The sequence below is a fragment of the Macaca nemestrina genome, chromosome 3, assembly GCF_043159975.1.
Source record: "Macaca nemestrina isolate mMacNem1 chromosome 3, mMacNem.hap1, whole genome shotgun sequence".
NCBI classification, from domain to species: Eukaryota; Metazoa; Chordata; class Mammalia; order Primates; family Cercopithecidae; genus Macaca; species Macaca nemestrina.
Genome location: NC_092127.1, coordinates 25859144 through 25875445, shown reverse-complemented (window position 1 = coordinate 25875445; position 16302 = coordinate 25859144). Strand labels below are relative to the sequence as shown.

Below are 16302 nucleotides of genomic sequence, written 5' to 3'. Positions count from 1 at the left end.
TTTCATGAATTGGGTACTATAAATAAAGATGTTATAATTATTTAAATACATGCTTATGTACACATATTTTTTTATTTCACTTGGGTAAATACCTTGGAGACAAATTGCTGCATTACGTATTAAATATACGTTTGACTTCATGAGAAACTGCAAAATTGTTGCTTCACATGTTGACTAATGTCTGGCATTGTCAGCCTTTTGAATTGTAGTCATTCTAGTGGTATGTAGTACCATCTCATTGTGGTTTATTCTGTATTGCTATACTGAATAATGAAGTTAAGTGAGCATCTTTTAATGTCTTTATTTGTCATCTATACATTTGCTCTGGTAAGTGTCTGTTCAAATCTTTTGCCCATTTCTGGTAACTATTTGTCTTCTTACACTATTTGTTTTAAAAGTATGAATGGAATCAACCTAAATGTCCATCAATGGGTGACTAGATAAAGACAATGTGGTATATATAGACAATGGAATACTACTCAGCCATTAAAAAAAAATTATGTATTTTTATTGTATCATGGATGGAAGAGGAGGCCATTATCTTAAGCAAAACAAGTCAGACACAGAAAGACAAATATCACATGTTCTCACAAGTGGGAGCTAAATAATGTGTGCACACAGATGTAGAGTGTGGAGTAATAGACAATCGAGACTAGAATGAGTGAGAGGGTGGGAGGGGGTATGTGATGAGAGATTATGTAATGAGTACAATGAGTAAAAGCCCTTACTCCACCACTATGAAATCTAGGCAAGCAACAAAATTATACTTGTATGCCATACATTTATACAAATAAAAACAATAAATAGAAGCATGCAGAATTTCCATAAATTTTTTCATCTCCTCTTTTCAAAAATGTATTGTCTTTACATTAAAGTTGGTTGTCTGCCATTATGTAAGTTTTTATGAACCAGAATATGAAATATGCCATGTGGAGAGAAATGAACTCAACTATGCCTGTACTTTTTACTAACATGAGTAAAAAATAATCTCTCCTTCTGTCTTTTTTCCTTAACTAGCTTTTTGTCTTAGCTAATTTGAGTGATATTTTATTCACATAGAATCACACAATGATATAAAAAATTGGAGTGTTATAAGTAATAGTGAAATATATGAAAGATAAGTCAAGACGGAGTAGAGGCATAAAAAAGCTTCATCCCAGCTGGGAAATTGGAAGTCTTTTTTACTTAGTAGCAAAGTTAGAGGTTTAATTACTGTCTCTTGTACTTAGGACTTAGATTGTATACATAAGGAGGCTTGAACTTCTGTAGAAAAAAATGTTAGCATTTCAGAACAAGCTTGCCACTTCTTATAGTTTTCCATAAACACCTGACAAAAAGGACAAGCCTAAATCTAAGGTAGCTTGAACATAAATGAGAAAGGAAAGAGACATTGCCTAAGACAGGGTGTTTGTGCCATAACCCACAGTACAGAAAAAAAAAAAAAAAAGTGATGGGCTTCATAGAACTTAGGAGGTCAATTTATTTGCTCTAAACTGAAGTTATTATGAAACAGGGAGCAAAGAGGGAGATACTCTTGGGATGTAGAAGAAACCAAAGAACTGAAAGGAGAGATTCATTTTCTAAAATCTACCGTAATGTTCTCTGTCATCCACTGCCTACTTGAAAAAAGAAGAAAAAAAAATACTTATTATACAGATCCATCCCCTGGGCAAAACCTCTGATTGAGAGGCAATTAATATTTCACAATTAACACAGCCCTTTGTGTTGTTGGCATACACTACTGTGAAAGCAGTGCAGCTGAGGGTGAGCTAGTTGGGCAGTGCATCAAGGACACTGCTGAGAAGTGAGGACACTTCGGGAATGAACTCAAGGACCAGGCTTGGACCATACGGATTTGTTTATGAGCCCACTGAGTCGACAAAATGGAGAACAGTCAAAAGTTTACAGATACTATTTTTTCCTAAAGACAGGCGAAAAGGGGCCTATAGTTGTTTAACACTTACGGGAAATCTCAGAATTCCAAACCCACATCTTCAAAAAGTAGAATGCAGAGCCCCAAGAAGGGGAATATTCCTGAATGCCTTTCTCATATGTGGCTGTGACAACAGAAAGAAAAGGTGTTCCTGAAGTTTGGTATGGAAAGCTGTCAAATTAGCTTATCAAGGGAATCACTCTTTGCCAGGACAGGAATCCTTATCTTTGTCCAGTGGAATACGTTATATTTTGATTCCTCTTCATTTGCTTTCAAATGTGAAATTTTAAAATTTATATTATCCTCTTTAATACTTTCATCAGTATATTTTGGTCATTGCTACCCATAGTTTGGGCGCTAGATAGCTCTATAGGTTCTCTACTCCTGAGGAGACATTCTGGGCTTGTCAAATAGAAGGTGTCATTATTTGGTGGTCTGGAGCATAAAATTGAAGGTCGTAAGAAAAAAAAAAAAGAATTTCCTTCGAAAGTGGGAATTATGGCTTTGATTTTACCAGGAAAAGGTGGTGTATTTGAAGGGATAGTTTAAGAAAATCATATTTGGAAAAAAGTGTGCATAGATATTAGGTGATCAGTGAGTGAACCGTTGTTTCTGTTTTTCAAATAAACTTTTCTCCTAATAGCAGAACCATCTCTTCTGTGAGAAAATCATTCTCTGTGCATTTGGCAGAGTTGCCTGCACATGCCCACAGCAGTGTCTGTATGACCCAGGCCCGGGGACAAAGAGTGCTACCTCACACCTCATTGACTGTTGAGCTTGTTGTGAAAAGGGCAAGTGACTGAAGTTAGGTAAGTAAAACTCCTCCTTGGTAATTTTCCATCAGAGCCCATTGAGATGCTTTTTACTACAGGGATCAACATGCTGATAGAATGTAAGTCTTGAGTGTTGAAAGACACAAGGAAAGGACAATTAAAAAGAATAGAGGCTGGGCACAGTGGCTCATGCCTGTAATCCCAGCGCTTTGGGAGGCCAAGGTGGGTGGATCACTTGAGATGGGAAGTTCGAGACCAGCCTGGCCAACATGGTAAAACTCCGTCTCTACTAAAAATACAAAAATTAGTCAGGCATGGTGGTAGGTGGCTGTAATCCCAGCTACTCAGGAGACTGAGGCAGGAGAATTGCTTGAACCTGGAAGGCGGAGGTTGCAGTGAGCCAAGATTCTGCCACTGCACTCAGCCTGGGCAACACTGTGAGACTCCATCTCAAAAAAAGAACAGAGAGAAAACTATTGACCTAGATTATTTCAGACTTGGAGCCAGATATGGCCATTTTCTGGACCTGAGCCCAGTTGGTAGTGGAGGGGAGCCTTTAGCTTACAATGGAATCACTCTTGATAAGTGATTTGGGATTATTTGGTATTATTCATTGGAAATAATTAATTTGGAATTATTTAAATGTCCTGACTAATCATGTGAGGAAAGAGGTGGGATAAAAACTAATTGCCAAGAAGTTAAGCTGAAAAGCAGGATTCAAAGTTAGCAAGTGATTTGTGTTTGCTAAAACAGTAGGGAAAGTAAATATTAAGCAGAAATTGTGTTGGGTGCAGTGAATTCCTGCATATCATTTTGTAAAGGTTCAGCATTTTCCGCAACGGGAATAAGGAGAAAACATGGAAAAGAGAAGGAATAATTTAAAAATGAAAACATTTTCTGTAAGAGGGCCACAGGCAAAATGAGTCAAAGTTTGGAAAAATCATATGTGAGTTTTGGCTACTTAGGTTGAACTTTAGTTAGAGACTGCCTTTACAAAGATAATGTGTTAGTATCATCATTAATCTAAGAAAACTGCCTGAGGCATTTTTTTAAAAAGCTCTTACATAGGTGAAGTCAGATAAGGTCAGTGCTTTGTTCAGTCTTACATACGATACATCTTTCCATCTGAGCTACTGTGTATAATAGTCACCTTAAGATCAAACCACTATCAGTAACAGGTTCCCTCATATCAAAGTACAGTTTCTTGAGGGATATATTTAACTGCCCAGAAAAAATATATATATTAAATGGCTTTTTCCCCAAAATCAGGACAGAATAGCTTTAGTATTATACCCATCCTTGAAGAGATGGGAATTGGATAGGAAGAAGCACAAGCATTCTGATTCAAAGATATAATAAACTCTCTGGGAGGAGACAGATGTTCAGGGTGTATCTACCTCTAAACAATGGGAAAAGTCACAAAGCAGATTGACATTATCCAGCAATATGGCAATAGGCAATATACATAATCACAACAGAGTCCTTATTGAAAGGTCCAGCAGGCCGGGTGTGGTGGCTCATGCCTGTAATCCCAACATTTTGGCAGGCCGAGGTGGGCAGATCACTTGAGGTCAGGAGTTCGAGACAGGCCTGGTCAACATAGTGAAACCCCATCTCCACTAAAGATACAAAAATGCTGATTGAACATTTTTGGAAATCTAGGACAAGTTTGTCATGGAGCACCAGGACAATTTATCCAAGTCAGAGACTAAAAATTCGGCAGATCTGTTTCTACCTATGCCACTGACATATATAATATGATAATTCACTTTTTGTTGGCCTGTATATTTCTGGAAAAATAAGAACTGGAAGACAGTGACATTTCATAGGAACTGCTGAAAACAGTAATCATTAAATGCTTGTAATTGCCTAGCAAACAAAATATATAACAATCAATATGTATGCTCCCCTAGTAATTAATTTTTAAATGAAGGATTTTTCCATGCAACTTTCCACAGAAAAATCTGATTCCCACAAAAACATATTCCGCTTTATATATTCTTGACTTACATGTCTCCCAAACACTCTCTGAGAAATTCAAATCCCACATACAAAGATTTCTATCTGATCTTTGGGCCTCTCAACCTCTTTCTTGTAAAACACTGCCTGTTCTCAATCGATATTCTTTTGTACCAGCAAAAGTATTGACTGCAGAATGGAAAAATGTGTTTATAGCCACTGTGGCAAGAGAAATGCTAGAGAGATAATTAATCTTAAATAATGTACACTAAAGTAGTTACCTTTAATTTCATTGAGTACATAAGGTCTAGTGCTGCTAGAAATCAGAATCGCAGATCTTAGAACTTAACGTGGTTAAAATGTAAGTGCTCCAATTTGAAGATCTCCAGTCACAAAGAAAAAAATGACACAAATTGCACTGATCCCCCAATTATATTAATTTTGCAATTTGAAATTTTCTCCATTGTTTTTCATACCGATGTCCACAGTTTACTCGTTCATTTGTACAACTTGCTCGATTGAAAGTGTGTCACAACCTAAAGAAGCTGGTAGTTCACACCCTGACACACTTAGCCTTTCCTAATATAGATGTTGTTAAATATGAATTTCAAATTATGGCTCTATTGTTCCCATGTAACCAGAATCAAAATAAAATCAAGACAATGACTTTTTTTCCTCTTCACTTTCAAGAAAAATTTACTAATGAAACATTTCAAGAAAAATTTACTAATGTGGGAATATGTAGGAGAACAATATCTAGTGGTTGTTAATGGCTATTAACTGAGGAATAAAAGATTCTACTTTTTTACACATTGTTAGAATAATAAATAATAGTGAATATATTCCCATAGTACCTTTCAAATGATTAAAAGTAACAGTCAAATTTAATGAATGACACAGAAAAAAAAAGTCAGTCTGATGGAATAATGGCCACCTAAAAAATGTCCACATCCAAATTCCCAACACTTGTGAATATGTTACCATAAATGGCAAAAGGTCTTTGCACATGTGATTAAATTAAGGATTCTGGGATGGTGAAAAGATTCTGGATTATTGGGTGGGCCCAATATATACTCAAAAAGAGGAAGGCAGGAGGGACAGGGTCAGGGAAGATATTATGAGGAAGAAGAGGTCAGAAAGAGAAATGTGCACGTGCTATGATACTGACTTTGAGGATGAAGGAAGAAATCTGGAGGTAGGAAATGTGGGTAGCCTCAAAAGCTGAAAAATGCTGGGAAATGAGCTCTCCCTTAGAATCTCCAGTTGGAATTCAGTCTTTCTGATACCTTGATATTAGGACTCCTGACCTCCAGAAATGTAAGACAATAAACTTGTGTTTTTTTAAGCCACTAAATTGTGTTAATTTGTTATAACACTAAGAGGAAATTAATGCACTCTATGACTCTATTACTTTTTCAACTTTGACATTTTGAAGCATATGAATTAAAATTAAATTGTGTAATCATGTTAACATTTCAACTGGATTTGGCATAGATTTGAGCTATACAGGCACTGAAAATTATTTCTGAAAAATAATCTCAAACTGGTAAGAGAAAACAAGTGCACCTTTTCTCTCTCTCTTTCTCCCTCTAAGTAATGCAGAATAATAAATAATGAAGAATAAGAAAATAATAATGTACATTATTAAACTTGCTTGTAAAACATTGGCAGTAATAAGACATTATAGTAAATATATCAAATGGAAATAGCAAATACATATTTGGTGTTCATAAAATCATGAGCTGCACCAATATTCCTGGAAAACTAAATGTTAAACTTACATATAAAAAAAAAAGTTTAGTTGGATGCCACAGTACTCATAGCAATCCACAGATTCAATGCAATCCCTATCAAAATCCCAACAATTTTTCTTTCAGAAATAGAAAAATCATCCTAAAATTTAGATGGAATCTCAAAGGACCCTAAATAGCCAAAACAATCTTGAAAAGAAAGAACAAAATTGGCGGCCTCACACTTCCTGATTTCAGAATATACTACAAAGCACCAGGAATCCACACAATGTGGTACTGGCATAAACACAGATATACAGACCACTGGAACAGAATAGAAAGTTCATAAGTAAACCTTTGAGAAATTATTTTTGACAAGGATGCCAATACTACATATAGGAAAGTCGCTAGAGTAGATGGTGATGGAAAAACTGAATATCCATTTACAAAAGAGTGAAGTTGGACACTTACCTTATACTATATACAAAAATTAACAAACTGGTTAACAGATATAAACCAAAGATCTAAAACTATAAAACTTCTAGAATTAAAAAAAGGAGAAAAGAGTTCAGATATTATCTTTAGCAATGATTTCTTGAATATAACATTGAAGCAAAGACAACAAAAGAAAAAATGGACAAATGGGACTCCATCAAACTTAAATCCTTCTGAGCATCAAAATGGACAATCAACAAAGTGAAAAGGCAATGTGAAAAAGGGACGAAATATTTGGAAAACATATGACACATAAGGGGTTACTATCCAAAATATATAAAGAACCTCTAAACTCAACAATAAAAAAAAAACCTGATTAAAAAATTGGCAAAGGATCTGAATAGACCTCTCTTCAGGAAAGACATACACATAGCCAACAAGCACTTGAAAAGATGCTTGACACCACTAATTCTTTGGAAAATGCATAATCAAAACCACGGTGACATATTATCTCATACCCATTAGGATGGCTACTATTTAAAAAAAAAGAAATAACAAGTCTTATCAAGAATGTGGAGAAACTGACACCCTTGTACACTTTTATTAGGAATGTAAAATGGTGCAGTCACTATGGAAAATGGTATGAGAGTCCCTTAAAAATATTAAAACAGAAAATTACTATATGATCCAGCAATCCCACATGCAGGTACACATCCACAATAATTCAAAACATGATCTTAAAGAAATATCTGCACACCTTGTTCATTGAAGCATTATTCACAATTGCCAAGAGATGTAAGCAATCCAAATGTCTACAACCGATGAATGGATAATGAAAACATGGCATATACAAGCAATGGGATAGTATCCAACCTTAAAAAGAAGAAAAACCTGTCACATGCTACAACATGGATGACCCTCAAAGACAATTATGCTGAACGAAATAAGCCAATCACAAAAGGACAAATATTGTATACTTTGAAGTATCTAAAGTAGCAAAAATTATGCAAACAGAAAAGTAGAAAGTGATTGTCAAGGGATAGGGGAACAGGGAGAGGAAATTAGAGTTTAATGGAAATAGATTTTCAGATTTGCATGATGGAAAAATTTAGAGATCTGCTGCACAAAAAAGTGGATATACTTAATATTACTGAGCTGTACATTAAAAAATGATTAGGAGACAAATTTAATATATGTTTTACCACAATGAAAATAACCACCTTGTTTCGGTTTGAACTAATTTTAGGTTTATAGAAGTTACAAAGATAATACAGAGAATTCTCACTCTAATAACAGCATTTTACCTATGAATAATTTAAGTGAATAAATTAACATTGGTGTCATATTAAGTAAACTACAGACTTTATTCAGATTTCAGTAGTTTTTCCACTAATGTCTTTTTCTGTTCAGGATCCAATCAGGAAGACAACATTGTATTTCTTCATCAAGTCTCCTTAGTCTTCTCTGATCTAGAGAGTTTTTTAGTATTTCCCTGGTTTTCGTGACTTGACATTTTTGAAGAGTTCTAGCCAGGTATTTTATAGACTGTCTATCAATTTGAGTTTGTCTTATTTTTTTCTCATTATTAGATTGGGGTTATGAATTTTGTAAAGAACCCCACATAGGTGAAGGCCCTTTCTCACTGCATCACATCAGGAGGTACATGCTATCAATAAGCGTATTAGGGGTGCTGTTAACCTTGGTCATTTGGTAAGGTGGCATCTGACAGTTTTTTGCTTAGTCTTCCCTTTCCATACTCTGATAGAAGTGAGCCACTAAATCCAGCCTATGATCCAGGGGTAGGGACATAAGTTCACCTTTAGCAGAAAGCAATCTCAACGAATTTGTGGAAACATGCTAGAAGCATCACATGATTAATAAATATTTTAGAGAAAATACTTTGAGGCAATGCAAATATTCTGCTTCTCCTTAAAGTTTTTTCCACTTATTTTAGCATTCATCACAAATCCTGCCTGCCAAAATTATTACTGAGAGGTTCTAATGGTGATTTGTTTTTATTTCTCCCATTCTTTCTACATTTTTTGTTTGAAAATTTTCTGCAAGAAAGATTTTTTCTTTTTCATGTATGTATTTATTTAAACATTTATTAATCTCGTTATAGATTTGTGGATATTTATTTTATTCCTTGAGTTATACACCAAAATTGTCATTTTTATTTTGTTGCTCATTAATTTCATATTTTAAAACATGCAAATACTGCAGGATAGAAATACAAGTGACTTAAAGATCATTTTTGCAAAGTATTTAAAATAACTGGGAAGTTTTACAAACACACGGACATGTAGAAGGGAACAGCACACACTGGGGTCTTCAGGACGGTGGAGGATTGGGGAGGGAGAGGATCAGGAGAAACAACTAATGGGTACTAACTGCTTAATACCTTGGGATGAAATAATCTGTATAACAAACCCAATGACACACATTTACCTATGTAAGAAACCTGCACTTGTACCCCTAAACTTAGAAGTTTTTTTAAAAAAAGAAAACATTTCATTTGTATGTATTGTCCTGTGATTAATGGACCAGTGAATAATGATTGTGAATTGTTGGGATTGTCTTAAAAGCCTCATTTGGCAAATTTTGATTATCCCTTGTCCATTATACACATTCCACCTTTTTTTTATTAAAGGAAAAACTACTCTTGATGTAAAGGTGTTTAATTTTTGCTAATGATGAGTTGGTATTAATACCTAAGTACATAAACTTTACCATAGAGTAAAAAAATAAATAAAATAAAAATTTTAATAAAGTCTTTTCACATTTAACATATATTAGAGTCATCTGAGGAGCTAGAAAAAGGAGTTGATTCTTGGCTCTATTATGATTTAGAAAGTCTGTGGTGGGGCATACATTTAGCATTTTAACAAATATATCAGATTATTTTGATACATGCCCATGAAAAAGTTTGAGATGTATTGCTTGAAGTAAACATCACTCACTATTGTTTAATATGTGGGAAAATATAGCACTTGGAGTTCGTTTTTTATTATTTGTGAATAAACGGATCTGTAGAAATCTGATTGGATAACCTTAAGGAGAAATGTTTGAAAATGTTCATGTATTAAGTAGAAGTTTCAGAATGCCATAGTTCAATATTATATATTCTATTTATCATTAATGATGCAAGTAAAAGTATAAATATTGTATCTGTCAAATTTGACAATAATATAACATTAAAGGGTTCTAAGAGCACCAGTTCAGTAAGTAAAACTTACTTAACTCAAGTAGGTTCATGATAAATAGCTAAGATGAGGATAATTTTCATCTTTTCAAATATTTCATTGATTATCATCCATTTTATAGATTTATTTGTAGCACAAGGGATGACTGAAAGGGGCAGTCATATGAGAAATAAATGTATACTAATTATTTGTTCACTGTGTTTAATGAGAACATTTAAAAAGAAGTATGAAGCTTAATCGTGCTTTATTTTCCTACTGCTGTAATCTTTCCCAAAAAGTAACATAAGCCTTTTTTGTTCTTATTTATGAAATCAAATGTCCTTAGCCCAGAAAAGACAAATGGTAGTGCCTCTTTTAAATTACTCAATTACGTGGACAGAAACTAACCACTTGATAGAAGAAAAATGCTGAAATGACAAAAACCTGTGACTCCCATCTGATGTAATTATATAGGGCAGATTTTCATAAGGTCTCAGAAGGCAGAATATTTCATTTGTCTATGCAAATTTCACTTAGGTGCTAATAAGGTCTCTTAAGCTATGCAAAGACCTGAAATAAAAGTCACCTGCATTTCACAGTAAAATCAGATTCATCTTTTCCTAGAAACTAATAGCTGAAAGAAGAGTTCCTAGAAAACAAATCCAGAAAAATAATGCATCTTGACTTTGTATCTGCAGTATAAGCATAATTTTTCCACACTTTAATAGCCCAGATGAACTTAAACTAAACCAAAAATGCTGGGGTCTGGAGGTGAACATGGTGGAGTAGCGTCTTCTTAGGCATAAGTGGAATGAGAAGTGTGGGAATAAAAACATGGAGCTACATGCTCAGTAGTGGCATGAGGGATAAAAACAGAATTCCTATAGCTGCAAGGTGACCTGGTTGAAGGGGTTGTTAGCATGCAAGGAATGTAATTAAGGGGCAAGTATTTATGTCAGGAAGAGTTTCTCATTAAATGCCTCCCTGCAATAATGCACTTACCATGTTTTCAGTTTCCTTTGACATATTTTTGAAAAAAGAGTAACAAAATGACTCATTGACTCCTATTTGGTTTAACATGGGAGGCTATTCCAACAATGAGTTTAGAATGGGAATGTAAAAACCATAGCACCTTAAGAGTTCCAAGGGCACAGTAAAGAAAATTATATGGTAGGAGCACATTTACTCACTACCAGAACTAAGGCATATAAGAACGTGTTTACTTCTTCTAACTGTAAGTGTACCACACATGATTTAGAAACTTATGATAGGTATGTGGATATGTAGCCATGATTGTATTTTTACAGGCTACTATTACATTTATTCTATTACATATGGGTTTTCATTGTACGCCCATATAAAGTCACACAAATATAGTGTTACTAAAATCTAAAAGAATGTGACTGTGAAATTACTTTCACGACTATAGTTTCATTTAAAGGTAATTATGTATGAGATTCATAATGTTTTAGCAGTTCTGTGCTCTGCATATTATACATATTCATATTAACCTTTCAAAATAATTTGTCAATCACAAATGAAATGTTTTTATGCAAGAATATGGCATCATACCAATTCAAAACCACCTCTGATTGACAAGGGTGGATACTATAGGACTGCAGAATGAGAGTTGAGGCACTGGCTCCTGAAGAAACTACCAGTCCTTTGTTTACAAAAACAAACGTACTCACCCAGGCATTGCTCCCTTCCTCCCTTGAGCTTACATAACTTTTCCAACTCAATATCACATCTTCAATTTGTTTCCTTCCTCTGATTTCTAGTTACCTATAAACAAATTAGATTCTATGTCCAACAAAGACTCTTCCTTGTACCCTGCTGCACTTCCCTCTCTCATCATTCCTAAACTTCAGGTAAGCATTCCATGTATTTTGCTTACATAGCCCGCTAGTCCATAATAGCTTCCTAGCCGCCTTTTGCCCTTATTACATCCATAGAATGGTCTTTCCTTCAAGTGCTAAGATCCCTCAAACTGCCCAAACAATAACTGTTTCTGAGACCTTTTTTTGCTGGAATTAAGAGGGAAAAAGGAATGGATCTGGTGCTAAAGTCATAATGTCACTATTTTTATAATATCAAAATACTTCCTTTCACTTGCTTCTTCATAAATACATCAACAAACATAATTTTTACTTTTTTAATTCCTGCAATTGCCACCAAGGCCATTAACAACATATCGTTATGCCATAACAATTTAAATGTCTCATAAAGTCTATCACAAAGGAATTCTGTCTTTATACATTTGTCTTCACATTATTTTATTGGAGAGAAAATCCTAATAGTAAAATATAAAGGGAGTAAGAGCTACTTTTTAATAAACAGAATATTTAGAATTGAAGAACTGAATGGTCATCTTAATTTTGTTTCAATGGATTGTAAATATAATTCATGCTTGTTCTTTTGCTTTTTCTGAGTAACATATCCCACACATAATCCATACAGATATCTCTTTATGTTCAACAAATACTTGCTGATCTTCATAGTCCAATATTTGCAATTCATATTTAATATTCTATATCTGTAAATTTGAATTATATATAATTCTTTTATAGTGACATAACTAAATCTCCATCATATGTACAGCTAAATCCTAACTACTTAATTGGTATCATCTTCTGAAGCACATGGTATGCAATTAAAGCATTTGAATAACTATTTTAACTGAAGAGTAAAACATAATCAGTCAATCCTGATTTAGATGTAATTTTCTATATATGGAAATTAGAATTAAACATTAAGAACCATAACACTTAAAAACTACATATTGCAGTGTACTTACTGGTATTTCACAAGGTGGTTGTCAGTTTTAAGGGAAAGTTAGACTAGGAACCCAGGGAGGAAATAAACCCTGTAGGAGGAAGTGTGATGCAGTGAAAAAGCACCGGCCTGGGAACCAGGGTCACCAAGCTCTGAACAGACCCTGGCTCTATTGCTTTATAACTTTTTGAACTTAGGCACAGATAAGTGCTGAAATTTCTCTGTCTCCTCTCTAAAGTGAATCTTCCTTTCCAGAGTCCTTGGAGGACTAAATGCAGTGGTGGATATAAACAACTTAACTACATGTCTGACATATAGCAGATGTTAAGTAACTTTCAGTTTCTCTCCCTCTCTATACACACTCAACTATTCTTTAAGTTAAAATGCAATAAAAATGTTATTCCTCAATGAAAAGTAGAAATAAACAGGCAAAAATGTCATCTCACTCTAGAGATACAAGTTGCCATGGCAATGCAAATATCATACTACTATTCTCTCTAGTTAGGTAGTAACAGGAATATGTTTTACCTACTGAAAACAGCATTTAGAAAAGTCTCAGCGTTACTAGCATTGGTGGATTTGTATAAATTCACTCGTTGGGAACTGGATCCAGCCCAAGGCCTGTAATTCTCTTCTGCTGGGAAACAAAGATAGGGCCTCAAAGGAAGGATTCCTCAAATTGTGAGAGATTTTCCTTACTCTCCCTTGAAACACTAATCAGGATATTTCCTGGCTTCAAAGATAAATTTCATTTTTGTGATAGATTGAAAGAAGTGGGTACAAAGTGTTTGGTCAGACTCAGGGAGGAGACCACCCCTCATATTGTCTTATGCCCAATTTCTGCCTCCAAAGAAAGAAGAAGTAAAAACTAAAAGGCAGAAATGAAATCCACAGCAGAGACAGTCTGGCACCACACCCTGGCCCTGGTAGTTAAAGATTGACCCCTGACCTAATCAGTTATGTTATCTATAGTTACCAGACATCGTACAGAAAAGCACTGTGAAAATCCCTGTCCTGTTCTGTTCCGTCCTAATTACCGGTACGTGTAGTCCTCAGTCACGTACCCCCTGCTTGCTCAATCGATCATGACCCTCATACATGGACCCCCTTAGAGTTGTGAGCCCTAAAAAGGGACAGGAATTGCTCACTCCGGGAACTCGGTTGTTGGAGATGTGAGTCTTGCTGAAGCTCCCGGCCAAATAAAGCCCTTCCTTCTTTAACTTGGTGTCTGAAGGGTTTTGTCTGCGGTTTGTCCTGCTACAATACTATTAAGCTCAGCATTATATTTTCTTTCTAAGTACTTTTTGAAATAAGTGTATCACTTATGCAAACTGTTGAGAACAGTCTCTGTGAGGGAACTGCTTAAGGACAACCATTTGTACTACATTTTAATCACTAATAAATCAACTGAGTAGCAGATGTGGTACAGTGTATTGTGATTCTGACTAACATCAGTGTATGAGATGTGTATTTCCTTCTCCTGTTTTCAGATTACTGAAATTATGTATGTTCCCTACATAGTCTACATTCTCCTGTCAATATAATCCCTCTTGGCTGAATTCTCAAGTTTTATTTCCTAAAATATTGCTATTTTCTGAAAGAATTGCTTGAGCCAGTATATAATTTTCAGCTGTGCCTTTTCGTAATAAAAATCTGGTGGTTCTGCAAAGTTCCTAACACATTAAATAATACATTTGTATTGTCAAATAAAAAAGTATAACACAAACTTGTTACATAATAGGACAGTAATTCTCTAAAAACTTACAAATACACAAGCACACATGTATGAGTATAGATAAGATCAGAATGTATGTGACAACATTCACAGTGGCTGAAATTGATGGTGGGGGTTGCAGGGATTTTTATTCATTTCTGCCTATTTCCTGTATTTTCCAAATTTTCTGCATTAAACATACATTACATCTTATGTTAAAATGTATTTTATTGTTAAACAGTGAATAACTATCAGTACAAATTCTATACATATAATTAAAAAACATCCTGGGTTTTACTTAGAGCCTCAAATTTATACAATGTGAGGGTTCTAAAAAATTTCATTGTGAAAAAGAACACATGAACATAAAATGCATATAAATATATTTCTGGATTAAAAATAATAAAACAAACATTTTTAAATCCCCCACCAAAACTGAGAAATAGAACATCCAATCAGTACTTGGACTCCTGTCTCCCCACCTTGTTCTGTTTCCAATCTGTCTTGACTATTCTTCACCTATTTTCTTTCTATACACATTTTAGATTCAGTTTATCATTTTTAAGGAAAGTCTCTGCTGATTGGAATTGAATTGTACCTATAAATCAAATTCATAAAAATGTCAATTTGTGAAATTGATTTATCCTAATCAATCACATTTAGTCTTCTTTCAGTGTCTTTCAACACAAGTTTATAACATACTGCATAGATGCTGCATATCTTTGGTTGGATTAATTCCCAGACATCTTAATGATATTTTCTTATCTTTTTTTTTTTTTTTTTTTTGAGACAAAGTCTCACTCTTGTTGCCCAGACTGGAGTGCAATGGTGCAATCTCGGCTCACTGCAACCTCCACCTCCCAGGTTCAAGAGATTCTCCTGCCTCAGCCTCCCATGTAGCTGGGATTACAGGAGCATACCACCATGCCCAGCTAATTTTTGTATTTTTAGTAGAGATGGGGTTTCACCATGTTGGCCAGGCTGGTCTCAAACTCCCAACCTCAGGAGCTCCACCTGCCTTGGCCTCCCAATGTGCTGGGATTACAGGCATGTGCCACCATGCCTGGCATCTTAATGATATTTTCTAACTATTTTTTACTTGTATGGAAATGCAACTTTTGTTACAGTGTTTGTACTTCTGTAACTATTTTTTCTCTTGAAATGTCTGTCATTTCCTGGCAGAAAGGTTTTAAATATTTTCCACTATGATGGGGATTTATAAATTACTCCATGTGATAATGTCTAATTTTGAAAGTTATTTAATGTACTGTTGACCTTTGAACAATGCGACAGTTGGGGCATTGGCTACCACATGCAGTCAAAAATTTATGTATAGCTTTTGACTCCCCAAAAACCTAACAACTAATAGCCTACTGTTGACTGGAAGCCTTACAAATAACATAAACAGTTGATTAAAACATATTTTGCACATTATATGTATTATATATGGTATCTTACAATAAAGTAAGCTAGGGAAAATTAAATGCTATTAAGAAAATCCCAAGAAAGAGGGAATACATTTACTATACATTAAATGGAAGTGAATCATTATAAACATCTTTATTCTCATCTCACATTGAGTAGGCAGAGGAGGAGCAGCAAAAAGAGGAGTTGGTTTTGCTGTCTCAGGAGTAGCAGAGGCAGAAGAAAACCTGCATTTAAGTGAATCCAGGAAGTTCCAACTTGTGTTGTTCAAGAGTCATTTGCATATAAATATGTAAATATGTAACTATATACTTCTAGAAAAGTGAAACTCTTTTTTGAGACAGAACCTGGCTCTGTCACCCAGGCTGGAGTGCAG

General features: G+C 34.8%; 1 protein-coding gene and 1 long non-coding RNA gene across 21 annotated transcripts in view; one reads left to right on the top strand and one right to left on the bottom strand.

Annotated features, from left to right (window-relative positions):
* MARCHF1 (membrane associated ring-CH-type finger 1) overlaps nt 1–16302 on the bottom strand; it is an 833115-nt gene that overhangs the window by 248057 nt on the left and 568756 nt on the right. The window contains exon 1 of one of the 20 annotated variants that reach the window (XM_011752941.3): nt 12810–14145. The exons of 18 other annotated variants lie outside the window; for them this stretch is intronic. The gene's annotated coding sequence lies outside the window, so the exon portion shown is untranslated. Of the gene's footprint in view, nt 1–12809; nt 14146–16302 lie in introns of those variants that run through there. One more of the 20 variants, XM_071092875.1, reaches the window with a different exon arrangement.
* Nucleotides 1–16302, top strand: part of LOC139362289 (uncharacterized) — a 39884-nt gene that overhangs the window by 19464 nt on the left and 4118 nt on the right. The window contains exon 5 of the long non-coding RNA XR_011620856.1: nt 2577–2742. This is a non-coding gene — a long non-coding RNA (uncharacterized lncRNA). The remainder of the gene's footprint in view (nt 1–2576; nt 2743–16302) is intronic.